Genomic DNA, 24,114 nt, shown 5'->3' with positions numbered 1-24,114 from the left:
TATGAATGTCCATTTGCTGTTTCTACAGAAAGAGTGTCTCAGAACTGCTCTATCAAAAGTAAGGTTCAGTTCTGGTAGTTGAATGCACTGAACAGAAAGAAGTTTCACAGACTGTTTCTGTGTCGTTGTTATTAGAGGTTATAACTTTTTCCACTATAGGCCCCTTAGCGGTCTGAAAGTCCGCCTGCAGTTTCTACAGAAAGAGTGTTTCATAACTGCTCAATCAAATGTAAGGTTCAACTCCGTTAGTTGAATGCAGAGAATGGAAAGAAGTTTCACAGAATGCTTCAGTGTAGTTTCTATTTGAAGATACGCCTTTTTCCAGTACAGGCCCCTTAACGCTCAGAATGTCCACATGCAGCTTCTACAGAAAGAGTGTTTCAGAGCTGCACAATCAAAAGTAAGCTTCAACTCTGTTAGTTGAATGCACAGAACAGAAAGAAGTTTCGCAGAATGCTTCCGTGTAGTTTTTATTTGAAGGTATTCCTTTTAACACTATAGTGCCTTTAGAAATCCGAATGTCCACTTACAGTTTCTGCGGAAAGAGTGTTCCAGAACTGCTCTATCAAAAGAAAGTTTCAATTCTGTTAGTTGAATGCACTGAACAGAAAGAAGTTTCGCAGAATGCTCCTGTGTAGTTTTTATTTGAAGATATTCCTTTTTCCACTATAGGCCCCTTAGCGCTCCGAAAGTCCACCTGCAGTTTCTACAGAAAGAGTGTTTCACAACTGCTCAATCAATAGTAAGGTTCAACTCTGTTAGTTGAATGCACAGAACAGAGAGAAGTTTCACAGAATGATTCTGTGTGGTTTTGATTTGAAGATATTTCTTTTTTCACTATAGGTCACTTAGTGCTCCGAATGTCCACATGCACTTTATAAAGAAAGAGTGTTTCAGAACTGCTCAATCAAAAGTAAGGTTCAATTCTGTTAGTTGAATACACAGAACAGAAAGAAGTTTCACAGAATGCTTCTGTGTAGTTTTTCTTTAAGGTATAATTTTTTCACTGTTGGCGACTTAATGCTCCAATGTCCACTTGCAGTTTCTACATAAAGAGTGTTTCAGAACTGCTCTATCAAAAGTAAGGTTCACTTCTGTTAGTTGAATGCACTGAACAGAAAGAAGTTTCACAGAATGCTTCTGTGTCGTTTTTATTTGAGAATATTCCTTTTTCCACTATAGACCCCTTTGCGCTCAGAATGTCCACCAGCAGTTTCTACAGAAAGAGTGTTTCTGAAATGCTCAAGTAAAAGTAAGCTTCAACTTTGTTAGTTGAATGCACCAAACACAAAGAAGTTTCACACAATGCTTCCGTGTAGTTTTTATTTGAAGATATTCCTTTTTCCACTATAGTCCCGTTAGCGATCCGAATGTCCACTTGGACTTTCTACGGAAAGTGTGCTTCAGCACTGCTATATCAGTTTCTACAGAAAGAGTGTTTCTGAAATGCTCAAGTAAAAGTAAGCTTCAACTTTGTTAGTTGAATGCACCAAACACAAAGAAGTTTCACACAATGCTTCCGTGTAGTTTTTATTTGAAGATATTCCTTTTTCCACTATAGTCCCGTTAGCGATCCGAATGTCCACTTGGACTTTCTACGGAAAGTGTGCTTCAGCACTGCTATATCAAAAGTAATCTTCAATTCTGTTAGTTGAATGCACTGAACAGAAAGATGTTTTGCAGAATGCTTCTGGGTAGTTTTTATTTGAATATATTCCTTTTTCCACCAGAGCCCCCTTTGCTCTCCAAATATCCACTTGTAGTTTCTACAGAAAGAGTGTTTCAGAGCTGCTCAATCAAATGTAAGCTTCAACTCTTTTTGTTGAATGCACGGAACAGAAAGAAGTTTCACAGCATGCTTCTGTGTAGGTTTTATATGAATATATTCCTTTTTCCACTATAGGCCCCTTAGCTCTCAGTGTGTTCTCTTGCAGTTTCTACAGAAAGAGTGTTTCATAACTGCTCAATCAAAAGTAAGCTTCAACTCTGTTAGTTGACAGCACAGAACAGAAAGAAATTCCACAGAATGCTTCTGTGTAGTTTTTATCTTAAGATATTCCATTTTCCACTATTGGCCCCTTAACCCACTGAATGTCCACTTGCAGATTCTACAGAAAGAGTGTTTAAGAACAGCTCCATAAAAAGTAAGCTTCAACTCTGTTAGTTGAATGCACAGAACAGAAAGAAGTTTCACAGAATGCTTCTGTGTAGTTTTTATTTGAAGATATTCCTTTTTCCACTAAAGGACCCTTTGCACTCTGAATGTCCACTTGCAGTTTCCACAGAAAGAGTGTTTCCGAACTGCTCAATCAAAAGTGAGGTTCAACTCTGTTAGTTGAATGCACAGAACAGAAAGAAGTTTCACAGAATGCTTCCCTGTAGTTTTTACTTGACGATATTCCTTTTTCCACTATAGAGCCCTTAGCGATCCGCATGTCCACTTGCAGTTTCTACGGAAAGAGGGTTTCAGAACTGCTCAATCAAAAGAAAGCTTCAATTCTGTTAGTTGAATGCACTGAACAGAAAGAAGTTTCGCAGAATGCTCCTGTGTAGTTTTTATTTGAAGATATTTCTTTTTACACTATAGGCCCCTTTGCACTCTGAATGTCCACTTGCTGTTTCTTCAGAAAGAGTGTTTCAGAACTGCTGAATCAAAAGTAAGGATCAACTCTTTTGTTGAATGCACAGAACAGAAAGAAGTTTCGCAGAATGCTTCCGTGTAGTTTTTATTTGAAGATATTCCTTTTTCCACTACAGTCCCCTTAGCGATCAGAATGTCCACTTGCAGTTTCTACGGAAAGAGTGTTTCAGAACTGCTCTATCAAATGTAAGCTTCAATTCAGTTAGTTGAATGCACTGAACAGAAAGAAGTTTCGCCAAATGTTTCTGTGTAGTTTTTATTTTAAGTTATTTCTTTTTCCAGTATAGGCCCCTTAGCGCTCCGAAAGTCTACCTGCAGTTTCTACACAAAGAGTGTTTCACAACTGCTCAATCTAAAGGAAGGTTCAACTCTGTTAGTTGAATACACAGAACAGAAAGAAGTTTCACAGATTGCTTCTGTGTCTTTTTTATTTGAGCTTATTCCTTTTTCCACTATAGGCCACGTAGTGCTCCAAATGTCCACTTGCAGTTCCTACAGAAAGAGTGTTTCAGAACTGCTCTATCAAAGGTAAGCCGCAATTCTCTTAGTTGAATGCACTGAACAGAAAAAAGTTTCGCAGAGTGCTTCCGTGTAGTTTTTATTTGAAGATATTCCTTTTTCCACTACAGGCCCCTTAGCAAACTGAATGTCCACTTGCACTTTCTACAGAAAGAGTGTTTCAGTACAGCTCAATAAAAAGTAAGCCTCAACTTTGCTAGTTGAATGTACAGAGCAGAAAGAAGTTTCACAGATTGCTTCTGTGTAGTTTTTATTTGAAGATATTCCTTTTTCCACTATAGGCCCCTTTGCACTCTGAATGTCCACTTGCTGTTTCTTCAAAAAGAGTGTTTCAGAACTGCTCTATCAAATGTAAGATTCAATTCAGTTAGTTGAATGCACTGAACAGAAAGAAGTTTCGCAGAATGTTTCTGTGTAGTTTTTATTTTAAGTTATTTCTTTTTCCAGTATAGACCCCTTTGTGCTCGGAAAGTCTACCTGCAGTTTCTACACAAAGAGTGTTTCACAACTGCTCAATCTAGAGGAAGGTTCAACTCTGTTAGTTGAATGCACTGAACAGAGAGAAGTTTCACAGAATGCTTCTGTGTAGTTTTTATTTGAAGTTATTCCTTTTTCCACTATTGTCCCGTTAGCGATCCGAATGTCCACTTGCAGTTGCTACGGAAAGAGTGTTTCAGAACTGCTGTATCAAAAGTAAGGTTCAGATCTGTTAGTTGAAAGCACTGAACAGAAAGAAGTTTCGCATATTGCTTCTGTGTAGTTTTTATTTGAAGATATTCCTTTTTCCCCTATAGGCCCCTTTGCACTCTGAATGTCCACTTGCTGTTTCTTCAGAAAGAGTGTTTCAGAACTGCTCAATCAAAAGTAAGGTTCAATTCTGTTAGTTGAATGCAAAGAACAGAAAGAAGTTTCTCAGAATGCTTCCGTGTAGTTTTTATTTGAAGATATTCCTTTTTCCACTATAGTCCCCTTAGCGATCAGAATGTCCACTTGCAGTTTCTACGGAAAGAGTGTTTCAGAACTGCTCTATCAAATGTAAGCTTCAATTCAGTTAGTTGAATGCACTGAACAGAAAGAAGTTTCGCAGAATGTTTCTGTGTAGTTTTTATTTTATTTCTTTTTCCAGTATAGGCCCCTTAGCGCTCAGAAAGTCTTCCTGCAGTTTCTACACAAAGAGTGTTTCACAACTGCTCAATCTAAAGGAAGGTTCAACTCTGTTAGTTGAATGCACTGAACAGAGAGAAGTTTCACAGAATGCTTTTGTGTAGTTTTTATTTGAAGATATTCCTTTTTCCACTATAGGCCCCTTTTCACTCTGAATGTCCACTTGCAGTTTCCACAGAAAGAGTGTTTCAGAACTGCTCAATCAAAAGTGAGGTTCAACTCTGTTAGTTGAATGCACAGAACAGAAAGAAGTTCCGCAGAATGCTTCCGTGTAGTTTTTATTTGAAGATATTCCTTTTTCCACTATTGTCCCGTTAGCGCTCAGAATGTCCACTTGCAGTTTCTACATAAGAGTGTTTCAGAACTGCTCAATGAAAAGTAAGGTTCAACTCTGTTAGTGGAATGCACATAAGAGAAGGAAGTTTCAGAGAAATCTTCTGTGTAGTTTTTATTTGAAGATATTCCTTTTTCCACTGTAGGCCCCTTAGCACTATGAATGTCCATTTGCTGTTTCTACAGAAAGAGTGTCTCAGAACTGCTCTATCAAAAGTAAGGTTCAGTTCTGGTAGTTGAATGCACTGAACAGAAAGAAGTTTCACAGACTGTTTCTGTGTCGTTGTTATTAGAGGTTATAACTTTTTCCACTATAGGCCCCTTAGCGGTCTGAAAGTCCGCCTGCAGTTTCTACAGAAAGAGTGTTTCATAACTGCTCAATCAAATGTAAGGTTCAACTCCGTTAGTTGAATGCAGAGAATGGAAAGAAGTTTCACAGAATGCTTCAGTGTAGTTTCTATTTGAAGATACGCCTTTTTCCAGTACAGGCCCCTTAACGCTCAGAATGTCCACATGCAGCTTCTACAGAAAGAGTGTTTCAGAGCTGCACAATCAAAAGTAAGCTTCAACTCTGTTAGTTGAATGCACAGAACAGAAAGAAGTTTCGCAGAATGCTTCCGTGTAGTTTTTATTTGAAGGTATTCCTTTTAACACTATAGTGCCTTTAGAAATCCGAATGTCCACTTACAGTTTCTGCGGAAAGAGTGTTCCAGAACTGCTCTATCAAAAGAAAGTTTCAATTCTGTTAGTTGAATGCACTGAACAGAAAGAAGTTTCGCAGAATGCTCCTGTGTAGTTTTTATTTGAAGATATTCCTTTTTCCACTATAGGCCCCTTAGCGCTCCGAAAGTCCACCTGCAGTTTCTACAGAAAGAGTGTTTCACAACTGCTCAATCAATAGTAAGGTTCAACTCTGTTAGTTGAATGCACAGAACAGAGAGAAGTTTCACAGAATGATTCTGTGTGGTTTTGATTTGAAGATATTTCTTTTTTCACTATAGGTCACTTAGTGCTCCGAATGTCCACATGCACTTTATAAAGAAAGAGTGTTTCAGAACTGCTCAATCAAAAGTAAGGTTCAACTCTGTTAGTTGAATACACAGAACAGAAAGAAGTTTCACAGAATGCTTCTGTGTAGTTTTTCTTTAAGGTATAATTTTTTCACTGTTGGTGACTTAATGCTCCAATGTCCACTTGCAGTTTCTACATAAAGAGTGTTTCAGAACTGCTCTATCAAAAGTAAGGTTCACTTCTGTTAGTTGAATGCACTGAACAGAAAGAAGTTTCACAGAATGCTTCTGTGTCGTTTTTATTTGAGAATATTCCTTTTTCCACTATAGACCCCTTTGCGCTCAGAATGTCCACCAGCAGTTTCTACAGAAAGAGTGTTTCTGAAATGCTCAAGTAAAAGTAAGCTTCAACTTTGTTAGTTGAATGCACCAAACACAAAGAAGTTTCACACAATGCTTCCGTGTAGTTTTTATTTGAAGATATTCCTTTTTCCACTATAGTCCCGTTAGCGATCCGAATGTCCACTTGGACTTTCTACGGAAAGTGTGCTTCAGCACTGCTATATCAGTTTCTACAGAAAGAGTGTTTCTGAAATGCTCAAGTAAAAGTAAGCTTCAACTTTGTTAGTTGAATGCACCAAACACAAAGAAGTTTCACACAATGCTTCCGTGTAGTTTTTATTTGAAGATATTCCTTTTTCCACTATAGTCCCGTTAGCGATCCGAATGTCCACTTGGACTTTCTACGGAAAGTGTGCTTCAGCACTGCTATATCAAAAGTAATCTTCAATTCTGTTAGTTGAATGCACTGAACAGAAAGATGTTTTGCAGAATGCTTCTGGGTAGTTTTTATTTGAATATATTCCTTTTTCCACCAGAGCCCCCTTTGCTCTCCAAATATCCACTTGTAGTTTCTACAGAAAGAGTGTTTCAGAGCTGCTCAATCAAATGTAAGCTTCAATTCAGTTAGTTGAATGCACTGAACAGAAAGAAGTTTCGCAGAATGTTTCTGTGTAGTTTTTATTTTAAGTTATTTCTTTTTCCAGTATAGACCCCTTTGTGCTCGGAAAGTCTACCTGCAGTTTCTACACAAAGAGTGTTTCACAACTGCTCAATCTAGAGGAAGGTTCAACTCTGTTAGTTGAATGCACTGAACAGAGAGAAGTTTCACAGAATGCTTCTGTGTAGTTTTTATTTGAAGATATTCCTTTTTCCACTATAGGCAACTTAGTGCTCCGAATGTCCACATGCAGTTTATACAGAAAGAGTGTTTCAGAAATTCTAAATCAAAAGAGAGCTTCAACTCTATCAGTTGAATGCACAGAACAGAAAGAAGTTTCACAGAATGCTTCTGTGTAGTTTTTATTTGAAGTTATTCCTTTTTCCACTATTGTCCCGTTAGCGATCCGAATGTCCACTTGCAGTTGCTATGGAAAGAGTGTTTCAGAACTGCTCTATCAAAAGTAAGGTTCAGATCTGTTAGTTGAAAGCACTGAACAGAAAGAAGTTTCGCATATTGCTTCTGTGTAGTTTTTATTTGAAGATATTCCTTTTTCCCCTATAGGCCCCTTTGCACTCTGAATGTCCACTTGCTGTTTCTTCAGAAAGAGTGTTTCAGAACTGCTCAATCAAAAGTAAGGTTCAATTCTGTTAGTTGAATGCAAAGAACAGAAAGAAGTTTCTCAGAATGCTTCCGTGTAGTTTTTATTTGAAGAAATTCTTTTTTCCACTATAGGCTCCTTTTCACTCAGAATGTCCACTTGCAGTTTCCACAGAAAGAGTGTTTCAGAACTGCTCAATCAAAAGTGAGGTTCAACTCTGTTAGTTGAATGCACAGAACAGAAAGAAGTTTCGCAGAATGCTTCCGTGTAGTTTTTATTTGAAGATATTCCTTTTCCCACTATTGTCCCCTTAGCGATCAGAATGTCCACTTGCAGTTGCTACGGAAAGAGTGTTTCAGAACTGCTCTATCAAATGTAAGCTTCAATTAAGTTAGTTGAATGCACTGAACAGAAAGAAGTTTCGCAGAATGTTTCTGTGTTTTTATTTTAAGTTATTTCTTTTTCCAGTATAGGCCCCTTAGCGCTCTGAAAGTCTACCTGCAGTTTCTACAAAAAGAGTGTTTCACAACTGCTCAATCTAAAGGAAGGTTCAACTCTGTTAGTTGAATGCGCTGAACAGAAAGAAGTATCGAAGGCTTCTGTGTAGTTTTTATTTGAATATATTATTTTTCCACATAGGCCCCTTTGCGCTCCGAATGTCCACTTGCAGTTTTTACTGAAAGAGTGTTTCAGAACTGCTCAATCAAATGTAACCTTCAACTCTGTTTGTTGAATGCACGGAACAGAAAGAAGTTTCACGGAATGCTTCTGTGTAGGTTTTATATGAAGATATTCCTTTTTCCACTATAGGCCCCTTAACTCTCCGAGTGTTCCCTTGCAGTTTCTACAGAAAGAGTGTTTCAGAACTGCTCAATCAAAAGAAAGCTTCAACACTGTTAGTTGAATGCACAGAAGAGAAAGAAGTTCCACAGAATGATTCTGCGTAGTTTTTATCAGAAGAGAGTCCATTTTCCACTACTGGCCCCTTAGGCCACTGGATGTCTACTTGCAGTTTCTACAGAAAGAGTGTTTTAGAACAGCTCCATAAAAAGTATGCTTCAACTCTGTTAGTTGAATGAACAGAACAGAAAGAAGTTTCACAGAATGCTTCCGTGTAGTTTTAATTTGAAGATATTCCTTTTTCCACTATAGTCCCCTTAGCGATCAGAATGTCCACTTGCAGTTTCTACGGAAAGAGTGTTTCAGAAATGCTCTATCAAATGTAAGCTTCAATTCAGTTAGTTGAATGCACTGAACAGAAAGACGTTTCGCCAAATGTTTCTGTGTAGTTTTTAAGTTGTTTCTTTTTCCAGTATAGGCCCCTTCGCGCTCCGAAAGTCTACCTGCAGTTTCTACAGAAAGAGTGTTTCACAACTGCTCAATCTAAAGGAAGGTTCAACTCTGTTAGTTGAATACACAGAACAGAAAGAAGTTTCACACATGGCTTCTGTGTCTTTTTTATTTGAGGTTATTCCTTTTTCCACTATAGGCCACGTAGTGCTCCAAATGTCCACTTGCAGTTCCTACAGAAAGAGTGTTTCAGAACTGCTCTATCAAAGGTAAGCCGCAATTCTCTTAGTTGAATGCACTGAACAGAAAGAAGTTTCGCAGAGTGCTTCCGTGTAGTTTTTATTTGAAGATATTCCTTTTTCCACTACAGGCCCCTTAGCAAACTGAATGTCCACTTGCCGTTTCTACAGAAAGAGTGTTTCAGTACAGCTCAATAAAAAGTAAGCCTCAACTCTGCTAGTTGAATGTACAGAGCAGAAAGAAGTTTCACAGAATGCTTCTGTGTAGTTTTTATTTGAAGATATTCCTTTTTCACTATAGGCCCCTTTGCACTCTGAATGTCCACTTGCTGTTTCTTCAAAAAGAGTGTTTCAGAACTGCTCTGTCAAATGTAAGCTTCAATTCAGTTAGTTGAACGCACTGAACAGAAAGAAGTTTCGCAGAATGTTTCTGTGTAGTTTGTACTTTAAGTTATTTCTTTTTCCAGTATAGACCCCTTTGTGCTCGGAAAGTCTACCTGCAGTTTCTACACAAAGAGTGTTTCACAACTGCTCAATCTAGAGGAAGGTTCAACTCTGTTAGTTGAATGCACTGAACAGAGAGAAGTTTCACAGAATGCTTCTGTGTAGTTTTTACTTGAAGATATTCCTTTTTCCACTATAGGCAACTTAGTGCTCAGAATGTCCACATGCAGTTTATACAGAAAGAGTGTTTCAGAAATTCTAAATCAAAAGGGAGCTTCAACTCTCTTAGTTGAATGCACAGAACAGAAAGAAGTTTCACAGAATGCTTCTGTGTAGTTTTTATTTGAAAGTATTACTTTTTCCACTATTGTGCCGTTAGAGATCCGAATGTCCACTTGCAGTTGCTACGGAAAGAGTGTTTCAGTACTGCTCTATCAAAAGTAAGGTTCAGATCTGTTAGTTGAATGCACTGAACAGAGAGAAGTTTCACAGAATGCTTCTATGTAGTTTTTATTTGAAGATATTCCTTTTTCCACTATAGGCACCTTAGTGCTCCGAATGTCCACATGCAGTTTATACAGAAAGAGTGTTTCAGAAATTCTAAATCAAAAGGGAGCTTCAACTCTTAGTTGAATGCACAGAACAGAAAGAAATTTCACAGAATGCTTCTGTGTAGTTTTTATTTGAAGGTATTCCTTTTTCCACTTTAGGCCCGTTAGCGCTCAGAATGTCCACTTGCAGTTTCTACATAAGAGTGTTGCAGAACTGCTCAATCAAAAGTAAGGTTCACCTCTGTTAGTGGAATGCACATAAGAGAAGGAAGTTTCAGAGAAAGCTTCTGTGTAGTATTTATTTGAAGATATTCCTATTTCCACTGTAGGCCGCTTAGCACTGTGAGTGTCCATTTGCTGTTTCTACAGAAAGAGTGTCTCAGAACTGCTCTGTCAATAGAAAAGTTTCAGTTCCGTTAGTTGAATGCACTGAACAGAAAGAAGTTTCACAGACTGTTTCTCTGTCGTTGTTATTAGAGGTTATAACTTTTTCCACTATATTCCCCTTAGCGGTCTGAATGTCCACCTGCAGTTTCTACAGAAAGTGTGTTTCATAACTGCTCAATCAAATGTAAGGTTCAACTCTGTTAGTTGAATGCGGAGAACGGAAAGTAGTTTCACAGAATGCTTCAGTGTAGTTTTATTTGAAGATACGCCTTTTTCCAGTACAGGCCCCTTAGCGCTCAGAATGTCCACATGCAGCTTCTACAGAAAGAGTGTTTCAGAGCTCCACAATCAAAAGTAAGCTTCAACTCTGTTAGTTGAATGCTCAGAACAGAAAGAAGTTTCGCAGAATGCTCCTGTGTAGTTTTTATTTGAAGTTATTCCTTTTTCCACTATAGTGCCTTTAGCAATCCGAATGTCCACTTACAGTTTCTACGGAAAGAGTGTTCCAGAACTGCTCTATCAAAAGAAAGCTTCAATTCTGTTAGTTGAATGCACTGAACAGAAAGAAGTTTCACAGAATGCTCCTGTGTAGTTTTTATTTGAAGATATTTCTTTCTCCACTATAGGCCCTTTAGCGCTACGAAAGTCCACATGCAGTTTCTACAGAAAGAGTGTTTCACAACTGCTCAATCAAAAGTAAGGTTCAACTCTGTTAGTTGACTGTACAGAACAGAAAGTAGTTCCACAGAATGATTCTGTGTAGTTTTTATCTGAAGATAGTCCATTTTCCACTATTGGCTCCTTAGCCCACAGAATGTCTACTTGCAGTTTGCACAGAAAGATTGTTTCCGAACTGCTCAATCAAAAGTGAGGTTCAACTCTGTTAGTTGAGTGCACAGAACAGAAAGAAGTTTCACAGAATGCTTCCGTGTAGTTTTTATTTGAAGATATTTTTTTGCACTATTGTCCCGTTAGCGATCTGAATGTCCACTTGCAGTTGCTACGGAAAGAGTGTTTCAGAACTGCTCTATCAAAAGTAAGCTTCAGATCTGTTAGTTGAATGCACTGAACAGAAAGAAGTTTCGCATAATTCTTCTGTGTAGTTTTTATTTGAATATATTCCTTTTTCCACTATAGGCCCCTTTGCACTCTGAATGTCCACTTGCTGTTTCTTCAGAAAGAGTGTTTCAGAACTGCTCTATCAAAGGTAAGCCGCAATTCTCTTAGTTGAATGCACTGAACAGAAAGAAGTTTCGCAGAGTGCTTCCGTGTAGTTTTTATTTGAAGATATTCCTTTTTCCTCTACAGGCCCCTTAGCAAACTGAATGTCCACTTGCAGTTTCTACAGAAAGAGTGTTTCAGTACAGCTAAATAATAAGTAAGCCTCAACTCTGCTAGTTGAATGTACAGAGCAGAAAGAAGTTTCACAGAATGCTTCTGTGTAGTTTTTATTTGAAGATATTCCTTTTTCCACTATAGGCCCCTTTGTACTCTGAATGTCCACTTGCTGTTTCTTCAGAAAGAGTGTTTCAGAACTGCTCAATCAAAAGTAAGGTTCAACTCTGTTAGTTGAATGCAAAGAACAGAAAGAAGTTTCTCAGAATGCTTCCGTGTAGTTTTTATTTGAAGATATTCATTTTTCCACTATAGTCCCCTTAGCGATCAGAATGTCCACTTGCAGTTTCTACGGAAAGAGTGTTTCAGAACTGCTCTATCAAATGTAAGCTTCAATTCAGTTAGTTGAATGCACTGAACAGAAAGAAGTTTCGCAGAATGTTTCTGTGTAGTTTTTATTTTAAGTTATTTCTTTTTCCATTATAGGACCCTTAGCGCTCAGAAAGTCTACCTGCAGTTTCTACACAAAGAGTGTTTCACAACTGCTCAATCTAAAGGAAGGTTCAACTCTGTTAGTTGAATGCACTGAACAGAGAGAAGTTTCACAGAATGCTATTGTGTAGTTTTTATTTGAAGATATTCCTTTTTCCACTATAGGCCCCTTTTCCCTCTGAATATCCACTTGCAGTTTCCACAGAAAGGGTGTTTCAGAACTGCTCAATCAAAAGTGAGGTTCAACTCTGTTAGTTGAATGCACAGAACAGAAAGAAGTTTCGCAGAATGCTTCCGTGTAGTTTTTATTTGAAGATATTCCTTTTTCCACTATTGTCCCGTTAGCGCTCAGAATGTCCACTTGCAGTTTCTACATAAGAGTGTTTCAGAACTGCTCAATGAAAAGTAAGGTTCAACTCTGTTAGTGGAATGCACATAAGAGAAGGAAGTTTCAGAGAAATCTTCTGTGTAGTTTTTATTTGAAGATATTCCTTTTTCCACTGTAGGCCCCTTAGCACTATGAATGTCCATTTGCTGTTTCTACAGAAAGAGTGTCTCAGAACTGCTCTATCAAAAGTACAGTTCTGTTAGTTGAATGCACTGAAAAGAAAGAAGTTTCACAGACTGTTTCTGTATCGTTGTTATTAGAGGTTATAACTTTTTCCACTATAGGACCCTTAGCGGTCTGAAAGTCCGCCTGCAGTTTCCACAGAAAGAGTGTTTCATAACTGCTCAATCAAATGTAAGGTTCAACTCCGTTAGTTGAATGCAGAGAATGGAAAGAAGTTTCACAGAATGCTTCAGTGTAGTTTTTATTTGAAGATACGCCTTTTTCCAGTACAGGCCCCTTAACGCTCAGAATGTCCACATGCAGCTTCTACAGAAAGAGTGTTTCAGAGCTGCACAATCAAAAGTAAGCTTCAACTCTGTTAGTTGAATGCACAGAATAGAAAGAAGTTTCGCAGAATGCTTCCGTGTAGTTTTTATTTGAAGGTATTCCTTTTAACACTATAGTGCCTTTAGAAATCCGAATGTCCACTTACAGTTTCTGCGGAAAGAGTGTTCCAGAACTGCTCTATCAAAAGAAAGTTTCAATTCTGTTAGTTGAATGCACTGAACAGAAAGAAGTTTCGCAGAATGCTCCTGTGTAGTTTTTATTTGAAGATATTCCTTTTTCCACTATAGGCCCCTTAGCGCTCCGAAGGTCCACCTGCAGTTTCTACAGAAAGAGTGTTTCACAACTGCTCAATCAATAGTAAGGTTCAACTCTGTTAGTTGAATGCACAGAACAGAGAGAAGTTTCACAGAATGATTCTGTGTGGTTTTGATTTGAAGATATTTCTTTTTTCACTATAGGTCACTTAGTGCTCCGAATGTCCACATGCACTTTATAAAGAAAGAGTGTCTCAGAACTGCTCAATCAAAAGTAAGGTTCAACTCTTAGTTGAATACACAGAACAGAAAGAAGTTTCACAGAATGCTTCTGTGTAGTTTTTCTTTAAGGTATAATTTTTTCACTGTTGGCGACTTAATGCTCCAATGTCCACTTGCAGTTTCTACATAAAGAGTGTTTCAGAACTGCTCTATCAAAAGTAAGGTTCAGTTCTGTTAGTTGAATGCACTGAACAGAAAGAAGTTTCACAGAATGCTTCTGTGTCGTTTTTATTTGAGAATATTCCTTTTTCCACTATAGACCCCTTTGCGCTCAGAATGTCCACCAGCAGTTTCTACAGAAAGAGTGTTTCTGAAATGCTCAAGTAAAAGTAAGCTTCAACTCTGTTAGTTGAATGCACCAAACACAAAGAAGTTTCACACAATGCTTCCGTGTAGTTTTTATTTGAAGATATTCCTTTTTCCACTATAGTCCCGTTAGCGATCCGAATGTCCACTTGGACTTTCTACGGAAAGTGTGCTTCAGCACTGCTATATCAAAATTAATCTTCAATTCTGTTAGTTGAATGCACTGAACAGAAAGATGTTTTGCAGAATGCTTCTGGGTAGTTTTTATTTGAAGATACTCCTTTTTCCACCATAGCCCCCTTTGCTCTCCAAATATCCACTTGTAGTTTCTACAGAAAGAGTGTTTCAGAACTGCTCAATCAAATGTAAGCTTCAACTCTTTTTGTTGAATGCACGGAACAGAAAGAAGTTTCACAGCATGCTTCTGTGTAGGTTTTATATGAATATATTCCTTTTTCCACTATAGGCCCCTTAGCTCTCAGTGTGTCCTCTTGCAGTTTCTACAGAAAGAGTGTTTCATAACTGCTCAATCAAAAGTAAGCTTCAACTCTGTTAGTTGAATGCACAGAACAGAAAGAAGTTTCGCAGAATGCTTCCCTGTAGTTTTTACTTGACGATATTCCTTTTTCCACTATAGAGCCCTTAGCGATCCGCATGTCCACTTGCAGTTTCTACGGAAAGAGGGTTTCAGAACTGCTCAATCAAAAGAAAGCTTCAATTCTGTTAGTTGAATGCACTGAACAGAAAGAAGTTTCGCAGAATGCTCCTGTGTAGTTTTTATTTGAAGATATTTCTTTTTACACTATAGGCCCCTTTGCACTCCGAAAGTCCACCTGCAGTTTCTACAGAAAGAGTGTTTCACAACTGCTCAATCAAAAGTAAGGTTCAACTCTGTTAGTTGAATGCACAGAACAGAGAGAAGTTTCACAGAATGCTTCTGTGTAGTTTTTATTTGAAGAGATTTGTTTTTCCACTATAGGCCACATAGTGCTCCGAATGTCGACATGCACTTTATACAGAAAGAGTGTTTCAGAACTGCTCAATCAAAAGTAATGTTCAACTCTGTTAGTTGAATACACAGAACAGAAAGAAGTTTCACAGAATGCTTCTGTGTAGTTTTTATTTTAAGGTATAATTTTGGCACTGTTGGCGACTTAATGCTCCAATGTCCACTTGCAGTTTCTTCATAAAGAGTGTTTCAGAACTGCTCTATCAAAAGTAAGGTTCAGTTCTGTTAGTTGAATGCACTGAACAGAAAGAAGTTTCGCAGAATGCTTCGTTGTAGTTTTTATTTGAAGCTATTCCTTTTTCCTCTGTAGTCCCCTTAGTGCTCCGAATGTCCCCTTGCAGTTTCTACAGAAAGAGTGTTTCAGAACTGCTCAATCAAAGGTAAGCTTCAACTCTCTTAGTTGAATGCACAGAACAGAAAGAAGTTTCACAGACTGCTAATGTGTCTTTTTTATTTCAGGTTATTCCTTTTTCCACTATAGGCCACTTAGTGCTCCAAATGTCCACTTGCAGTTCCTACAGAAAGAGTGTTTCAGAACTGCTCTATCAAAAGTAAGCAGCAATTCTCTTAGTTGAATGCACTGAACTGAAAGAAGTTTCGCAGAGTGCTTCCGTGTAGTTTTTATTTGAAGATATTCCTTTTTCCACTACAGGCCCCTTAGCGAACTGAATGTCCACTTGCAGTTTCTACAGAAAGAGTGTTTCAGTACAGCTCAATAAAATGTAAGCCTCAACTCTGCTAGTTGAATGTACAGAGCAGAAAGAAGTTTCACAGAATGCTTCTGTGTAGATTTTATTTGAAGATATTAATTTTTCCACTACACTCCCTTTAGCGATCCAAAGGTCCACTTGCAGTTTCTACGGAAAGAGTGTTTCAGAACTGCTCTATCAAAAGTATGCTTCAACTCTGTTAGTTGAATGCACAGAACAGAAAGAAGTTTCACAGAATGCTTCTGTGTAGTTTTTATTTGAAGATATTCTTTTTTCCACTATAGGCCCCTTTTCACTCAGAATGTCCACTTGCAGTTTCCACAGAAAGAGTGTTTCAGAACTGCTCAATCAAAAGTGAGGTTCAACTCTGTTAGTTGAATGCACAGAACAGAAAGAAGTTTCGCAAAATGCTTCCGTGTAGTTTTTATTTGAAGATATTCCTTTTTCCACTATTCTCCCCTTAGCGATCAGAATGTCCACTTGCAGTTGCTACGGAAAGAGTGTTTCAGAACTGCTCTATCAAATGTAAGCTTCAATTAAGTTAGTTGAATGCACTGAACAGAAAGAAGTTTCACAGAATGTTTCTGTGTTTTTATTTTAAGTTATTTCTTTTTCCAGTGTAGGCCCCTTAGCGCTCTGAAAGTCTACCTGCAGTTTCTACAAAAAGAGTGTTTCACAACTGCTCAATCTAAAGGAAGGTTCAACTCTGTTAGTTGAATGCGCTGAACAGAAAGAAGTATCGAAGGCTTCTGTGTAGTTTTTATTTGAATATATTACTTTTTCCACCATAGGCCCCTTTGCGCTCCGAATGTCCACTTGCAGTTTTTACTGAAAGCGTGTTTCAGAACTGCTCAATCAAATGTAACCTTCAACTCTGTTTGTTGAATGCACGGAACAGAAAGAAGTTTCACGGAATGCTTCTGTGTAGGTTTTATATGAAGATATTCCTTTTTCCACTATAGGCCCCTTAACTCTCTGAGTGTTCCCTTGCAGTTTCTACAGAAAGAGTGTTTCAGAACTGCTCAATCAAAAGGAAGCTTCAACACTGTTAGTTGAATGTACAGAACAGAAAGAAGTTCCACAGAATGATTCTGCGTAGTTTTTATCAGAAGATAGTCCATTTTCCACTACTGGCCCCTTAGGCCACTGAATGTCTACTTGCAGTTTCTGCAGAAAGAGTGTTTTAGAAGAGCTCTATCAAAGGTAATCCGCAATTCTCTTAGTTGAATGCACTGAACAGAAAGAAGTTTCGCAGAGTGCTTCCGTGTAGTTTTTATTTGAAGATATTCCTTTTTCCACTACAGGCCCCTTAGCAAACAGAATGTCCACTTGCAGTTTCTACAGAAAGAGTGTTTCAGTACAGCTCAATAAAAAGTAAGCCTCAACTCTGCTAGTTGAATGTACAGAGCAGAAAGAAGTTTCACAGAATGCTTCTGTGTAGTTTTTATTTGAAGATATTCCTTTTTCACTATAGGCCCCTTTGCACTCTGAATGTCCACTTGCTGTTTCTTCAAAAAGAGAGTTTCAGAACTGCTCTATCAAATGTAAGCTTCAATTCAGTTAGTTGAATGCACTGAACAGAAAGAAGTTTCGCAGAATGTTTCTGTGTAGTTTTTACTTTAAGTTATTTGTTTTTCCAGTATAGACCCCTTTGTGCTCGGAATGTCTACCTGCAGTTTCTACACAAAGAGTGTTTCACAACTGCTCAATCTAGAGGAAGGTTCAACTCTGTTAGTTGAATGCACTGAACAGAGAGAAGTTTCACAGAATGCTTCTGTGTAGTTTTTATTTGAAGATATTCCTTTTTCCACTATAGGCAACTTAGTGCTCCGAATGTCCACATGCAGTTTATACAGAAAGAGTGTTTCAGAAATTCTAAATCAAAAGGGAGCTTCAACTCTCTTAGTTGAATGCACAGAACAGAAAGAAGTTTCACAGAATGCTTCTGTGTAGTTTTTATTTGAAGGTATTCCTTTTTCCACTATTGTCCCGTTAGCGATTTGAATGTCCACTTGCAGTTGCTACGGAAAGAGTGTTTCACTACTGCTCTATCAAAAGTAAGCTTCAGATCTGTTAGTTGAATGCACTGAACAGAGAGAAGTTTCACAGAATGCTTCTGTGTAGTTTTTATTTGAAGATATTCCTTTTTCCACTATAGGCAACTTAGTGCTCCGAATGTCCACATGCAGTTTATACAGAAAGAGTGTTTCAGAAATTCTAAATCAAAAGGGAGCTTCAACTCTTAGTTGAATGCACAGAACAGAAAGAAGTTTCACAGAATGCTTCTGTGTAGTATTTATTTGAAGGTATTCCTTTTTCCACGTTAGGCCCGTTAGCGCTCAGAATGTCCACTTGCAGTTTCTACATAAGAGTGTTTCAGAACTGCTCTACCAAAAGTAAGGTTCAACTCTGTTAGTGGAATGCACATAAGAGAAGGAAGTTTCAGAGAAAGCTTCTGTGTAGTTTTTATTTGAAGATATTCCTATTTCCACTGTAGGCCGCTTAGCACTGTGAGTTTCCATTTGCTGTTTCTACAGAAAGAGTGTCTCAGAACTGCTCTGTCAAAAGAAAAATTTCAGTTCTGTTAGTTGAATGCACTGAACAGAAAGAAGTTTCACAGACTGTTTCTCTGTCGTTGTTATTAGAGGTTATAACTTTTTCCACTATATTCCCCTTAGCGGTCTGAATGTCCACCTGCAGTTTCTACAGAAAGAGTGTTTCATAACTGCTCAATCAAATGTAAGGTTCAACTCCGTTAGTTGAATGCAGAGAACGGAAAGAAGTTTCACAGAATGCTTCAGTGTAGTTTTATTTGAAGATACGCCTTTTTCCAGTACAGGCCCCTTAGCGCTCAGAATGTCCACATGCAGCTTCTACAGAAAGAGTGTTTCAGAGCTGCACAATCAAAAGTAAGCATCAACTCGGTTAGTTGAATGCTCAGAACAGAAAGAAGTTTCGCAGAATGCTCCTGTGTAGATTTTATTTGAAGATATTCATTTTTCCACTATAGTGCCTTTAGCAATCCGAATGTCCACTTATAGTTTCTACGGAAAGAGTGTTCCAGAACTGCTCTATCAAATGTAAGCTTCAATTCAGTTAGTTGAATGCACTGAACAGAAAGAAGTTTCGCCAAATGTTTCTGTGTAGTTTTTATTTTAAGTTATTTCTTTTTCCAGTATAGGCCCCTTAGCGCTCTGAAAGTCTACCTGCAGTTTCTACACAAAGAGTGTTTCACAACTGCTCAATCTAAAGGAAGGTTCAACTCTGTTAGTTGAATACACAGAACAGAAAGAAGTTTCACAGATTGCTTCTGTGTCTTTTTTATTTGAGGTTATTCCTTTTTCCACTATAGGCCACGTAGTGCTCCAAATGTCCACTTGCAGTTCCTACAGAAAGTGTGTTTGAGAACTGCTCTATCAAAGCTAAGCCGCAATTCTCTTAGTTGAATGCACTGAACAGAAAGAAGTTTCGCAGAGTGCTTCCGTGTAGTTTTCATTTGAAGATATTCCTTTTTCCACTACAGGCCCTTAGCAAACTGAATGTCCACTTGCAGTTTCTACAGAAAGAGTGTTTCAGTACAGCTAAATAAAAAGTAAGCCTCAACTCTGCTAGTTGAATGTACAGAGCAGAAAGAAGTTTCACAGAATGCTTCTGTGTAGTTTTTATTTGAAGATATTCCTTTTTCCACTATAGGCCCCTTTGCACTCTGAATGTCCACTTGCTGTTTCTTCAGAAAGAGTGTTTCAGAACTGCTCAATCAAAAGTAAGGTTCAACTCTGTTAGTTGAATGCAAAGAACAGAAAGAAGTTTCTCAGAATGCTTCCGTGTAGTTTTTATTTGAAGATATTCCTTTTTCCACTATAGTCCCCTTAGCGATCAGAATGTCCACTTGCAGTTTCTACGGAAAGAGTGTTTCAGAACTGCTCTATGTAAAGGAAGGTTCAACTCCGTTAGTTGAATGCACTGAACAGAGAGAAGTTTCACAGAATGTTTCTGTGTAGTTTTTATTTTAAGTTATTTCTTTTTCCAGTATAGGCCCCTTAGCGCTCAGAAAGTCTACCTGCAGTTTCTACACAAAGAGTGTTTCACAACTGCTCTATGTAAAGGAAGGTTCAACTCCGTTAGTTGAATGCACTGAACAGAGAGAAGTTTCACAGAATGCTTTTGTGTAGTTTTTATTTGAAGATATTCCTTTTTCCACTATAAGCCCCTTTTCACTCTGAATATCCACTTGCAGTTTCCACAGAAAGAGTGTTTCAGAACTGCACAATCAAAAGTAAGCTTCAACTCTGTTAGTTGAATGCACAGAACAGAAAGAAGTTTCGCAGAATGCTTCCGTGTAGTTTTTATTTGAAGGTATTCCTTTTAACACTATAGTGCCTTTAGAAATCCGAATGTCCACTTACAGTTTCTGCGGAAAGAGTGTTCCAGAACTGCTCTATCAAAAGAAAGTTTCAATTCTGTTAGTTGAATGCACTGAACAGAAAGAAGTTTCGCAGAATGCTCCTGTGTAGTTTTTATTTGAAGATATTCCTTTTTCCACTATAGGCCCCTTAGCGCTCCGAAAGTCCACCTGCAGTTTCTACAGAAAGAGTGTTTCACAACTGCTCAATCAATAGTAAGGTTCAACTCCGTTAGTTGAATGCACAGAACAGAGAGAAGTTTCACAGAATGATTCTGTGTGGTTTTGATTTGAAGATATTTCTTTTTTCACTATAGGTCACTTAGTGCTCCGAATGTCCACATACACTTTATAAAGAAAGAGTGTTTCAGAACTGCTCAATCAAAAGTAAGGTTCAACTCTGTTAGTTGAATACACAGAACAGAAAGAAGTTTCACAGAATGCTTCTGTGTAGTTTTTCTTTAAGGTATAATTTTGTCACTGTTGGCGACTTAATGCTCCATTGTCCACTTGCAGTTTCTACATAAAGAGTGTTTCAGAACTGCTCTATCAAAAGTAAGGTTCAGTTCTGTTAGTTGAATGCACTGAACAGAAAGAAGTTTCACAGAATGCTTCTGTGTCGTTTTTATTTGAGAATATTCCTTTTTCCACTATAGACCCCTTTGCGCTCAGAATGTCCACCAGCAGTTTCTACAGAAAGAGTGTTTCTGAAATGCTCAAGTAAAAGTAAGCTTCAACTCTTTTAGTTGAATGCACCAAACACAAAGCAGTTTCACACAATGCTTCCGTGTAGTTTTTATTTTAAGATATTCCTTTTTCCACTATAGTCCCGTTAGCGATCCGAATGTCCACTTGGACATTCTACGGTAAGTGTGCTTCAGCACTGCTATATCAAAAGTAATCTTCAATTCTGTTAGTTGAATGCACTGAACAGAAAGATGTTTTGCAGAATGCTTCTGGGCAGTTTTTATTTGAATATATTCCTTTTTCCACCAGAGCCCCCTTTGCTCTCCAAATATCCACTTGTAGTTTCTACAGAAAGAGTGTTTCAGAACTGCTCAATCAAATGTAAGCTTCAACTCTTTTTGTTGAATGCACGGAACAGAAAGAAGTTTCACAGCATGCTTCTGTGTAGGTTTTATATGAATATATTCCTTTTTCCACTATAGGCCCCTTAGCTCTCAGTGTGTTCTCTTGCAGTTTCTACAGAAAGAGTGTTTCATAACTGCTCAATCAAAAGTAAGCTTCAACTCTGTTAGTTGACAGCACAGAACAGAAAGAAATTCCACAGAATGCTTCTGTGTAGTTTTTATCTTAAGATATTCCATTTTCCACTATTGGCCCCTTAACCCACTGAATGTCCACTTGCAGATTCTACAGAAAGAGTGTTTAAGAACAGCTCCATAAAAAGTAAGCTTCAACTCTGTTAGTTGAATGCACAGAACAGAAAGAAGTTTCACAGAATGCTTCTGTGTAGTTTTTATTTGAAGATATTCCTTTTTCCACTAAAGGACCCTTTGCACTCTGAATGTCCACTTGCAGTTTCCACAGAAAGAGTGTTTCCGAACTGCTCAATCAAAAGTGAGGTTCAACTCTGTTAGTTGAATGCACAGAACAGAAAGAAGTTTCGCAGAATGCTTCCCTGTAGTTTTTACTTGACGATATTCCTTTTTCCACTATAGAGCCCTTAGCGATCCGCATGTCCACTTGCAGTTTCTACGGAAAGAGGGTTTCAGAACTGCTCAATCAAAAGAAAGCTTCAATTCTGTTAGTTGAATGCACTGAACAGAAAGAAGTTTCGCAGAATGCTCCTGTGTAGTTTTTATTTGAAGATATTTCTTTTTACACTATAGGCCCCTTTGCGCTCCGAAAGTCCACCTGCAGTTTCTACAGAAAGAGTGTTTCACAACTGCTCAATCAAAAGTAAGGTTCAACTCTGTTAGTTGAATGCACAGAACAGAGAGAAGTTTCACAGAATGCTTCTGTGTAGTTTTTATTTGAAGAGATTTCTTTTTCCACTATAGGCCACATAGTGCTCCGAATGTCGACATGCACTTTATACAGAAAGAGTGTTTCAGAACTGCTCAATCAAAAGTAATGTTCAACTCTGTTAGTTGAATACACAGAACAGAAAGAAGTTTCACAGAATGCTTCTGTGTAGTTTTTATTTTAAGGTATAATTTTTGCACTGTTGGCGACTTAATGCTCCAATGTCCACTTGCAGTTTCTTCATAAAGAGTGTTTCAGAACTGCTCTATCAAAAGTAAGGTTCAGTTCTGTTAGTTGAATGCACTGAACAGAAAGAAGTTTCGCAGAATGCTTCGTTGTAGTTTTTATTTGAAGCTATTCCTTTTTCCTCTGTAGTCCCCTTAGTGCTCCGAATGTCCACTTGCAGTTTCTACAGAAAGAGTGTTTCAGAACTGCTCAATCAAAGGTAAGCTTCAACTCTCTTAGTTGAATGCACAGAACAGAAAGAAGTTTCACAGACTGCTAATGTGTCTTTTTTATTTGAGGTTATTCCTTTTTCCACTGTAGGCCACTTAGTGCTCCAAATGTCCACTTGCAGTTCCTACAGAAAGAGGGTTTCAGAACTGCTCTATCAAAAGTAAGCAGCAATTCTCTTAGTTGAATGCACTGAACTGAAAGAAGTTTCGCAGAGTGCTTCCGTGTAGTTTTTATTTGAAGATATTCCATTTTCCACTACAGGCCCCTTAGCGAACTGAACGTCCACTTGCAGTTTCTACAGAAAGAGTGTTTCACTACAGCTCAATAAAATGTAAGCCTCAACTCTGCTAGTTGAATGTACAGAGCAGAAAGAAGTTTCACAGAATGCTTCTGTGTAGTTTTTATTTGAAGATATTAATTTTTCCACTATAGTCCCTTTAGCGATCCAAAGGTCCACTTGCAGTTTCTACGGAAAGAGTGTTTCAGAACTGCTCTATCAAAAGTATGCTTCAACCCTGTTAGTTCAATGCACAGAACAGAAAGAAGTTTCACAGAATGCTTCTGTGTAGTTTTTATTTGAAGATATTTTTTTTCCACTATAGGCCCCTTTTCACTCAGAATGTCCACTTGCAGTTTCCACAGAAAGAGTGTTTCAGAACTGCTCAATCAAAAGTGAGGTTCAACTCTGTTAGTTGAATGCACAGAACAGAAAGAAGTTTCGCAGAATGCTTCCGTGTAGTTTTTATTTGAAGATATTCCTTTTTCCACTATTGTCCCCTTAGCGATCAGAATGTCCACTTGCAGTTGCTACGGAAAGAGTGTTTCAGAACTGCTCTATCAAAAGTAAGCTTCAGATCTGTTAGTTGAATGCACTGAACAGAAAGAAAATTCGCATAATGCTTCTGTGTTTTTATTTTAAGTTATTTCTTTTTCCAGTATAGGCCCCTTAGCGCTCTGAAAGTCAACCTGCAGTTTCTACAAAAAGAGTGTTTCACAACTGCTCAATCTAAAGGAAGGTTCAACTCTGTTAGTTGAATGCGCTGAACAGAAAGAAGTATCGAAGCCTTCTGTGTAGTTTTTATTTGAAAATATTACTTTTTCCACCATAGGCCCCTTTGCGCTCCGAATGTCCACTTGCAGTTTTTACTGAAAGAGTGTTTCAGAACTGCTCAATCAAATGTAACCTTCAACTCTGTTTGTTGAATGCACGGAACAGAAAGAAGTTTCACGGAATGCTTCTGTGTAGGTTTTATATGAAGATATTCCTTTTTCCACTATAGGCCCCTTAACTCTCCGAGTGTTCCCTTGCAGTTTCTACAGAAAGAGTGTTTCAGAACTGCTCAATCAAAAGGAAGCTTCAACACTGTTAGTTGAATGTACAGAACAGAAAGAAGTTCCACAGAATGATTCTGCGTAGTTTTTATCAGAAGAGAGTCCATTTTCCACTACTGGCCCCTTAGGCCACTGGATGTCCACTTGCAGTTTCCACAGAAAGAGTGTTTCAGAACTGCTCAATCAAAAGTGAGGTTCAACTCAGTTAGTTGAATGCACAGAACAGAAAGAAGTTTCGCAGAATGCTTCCGTGTAGTTTTTATTTGAAGATACTCCTTTTTCCACTATAGTCCCCTTAGCGATCAGAATGTCCACTTGCAGTTTCTACGGAAAGAGTGTTTCAGAACTGCTCTATCAAATGTAAGCTTCAATTCAGTTAGTTGAATGCACTGAACAGAAAGAAGTTTCGCCAAATGTTTCTGTGTAGTTTTTATTTTAAGTTGTTTCTTTTTCCAGTATAGGCCCCTTAG

This window comes from Symphalangus syndactylus, chromosome 16, assembly GCF_028878055.3.
Source record: "Symphalangus syndactylus isolate Jambi chromosome 16, NHGRI_mSymSyn1-v2.1_pri, whole genome shotgun sequence".
Classification (NCBI taxonomy): Eukaryota; Metazoa; Chordata; class Mammalia; order Primates; family Hylobatidae; genus Symphalangus; species Symphalangus syndactylus.
Note: the sequence above shows the minus strand (reverse complement) of the source record.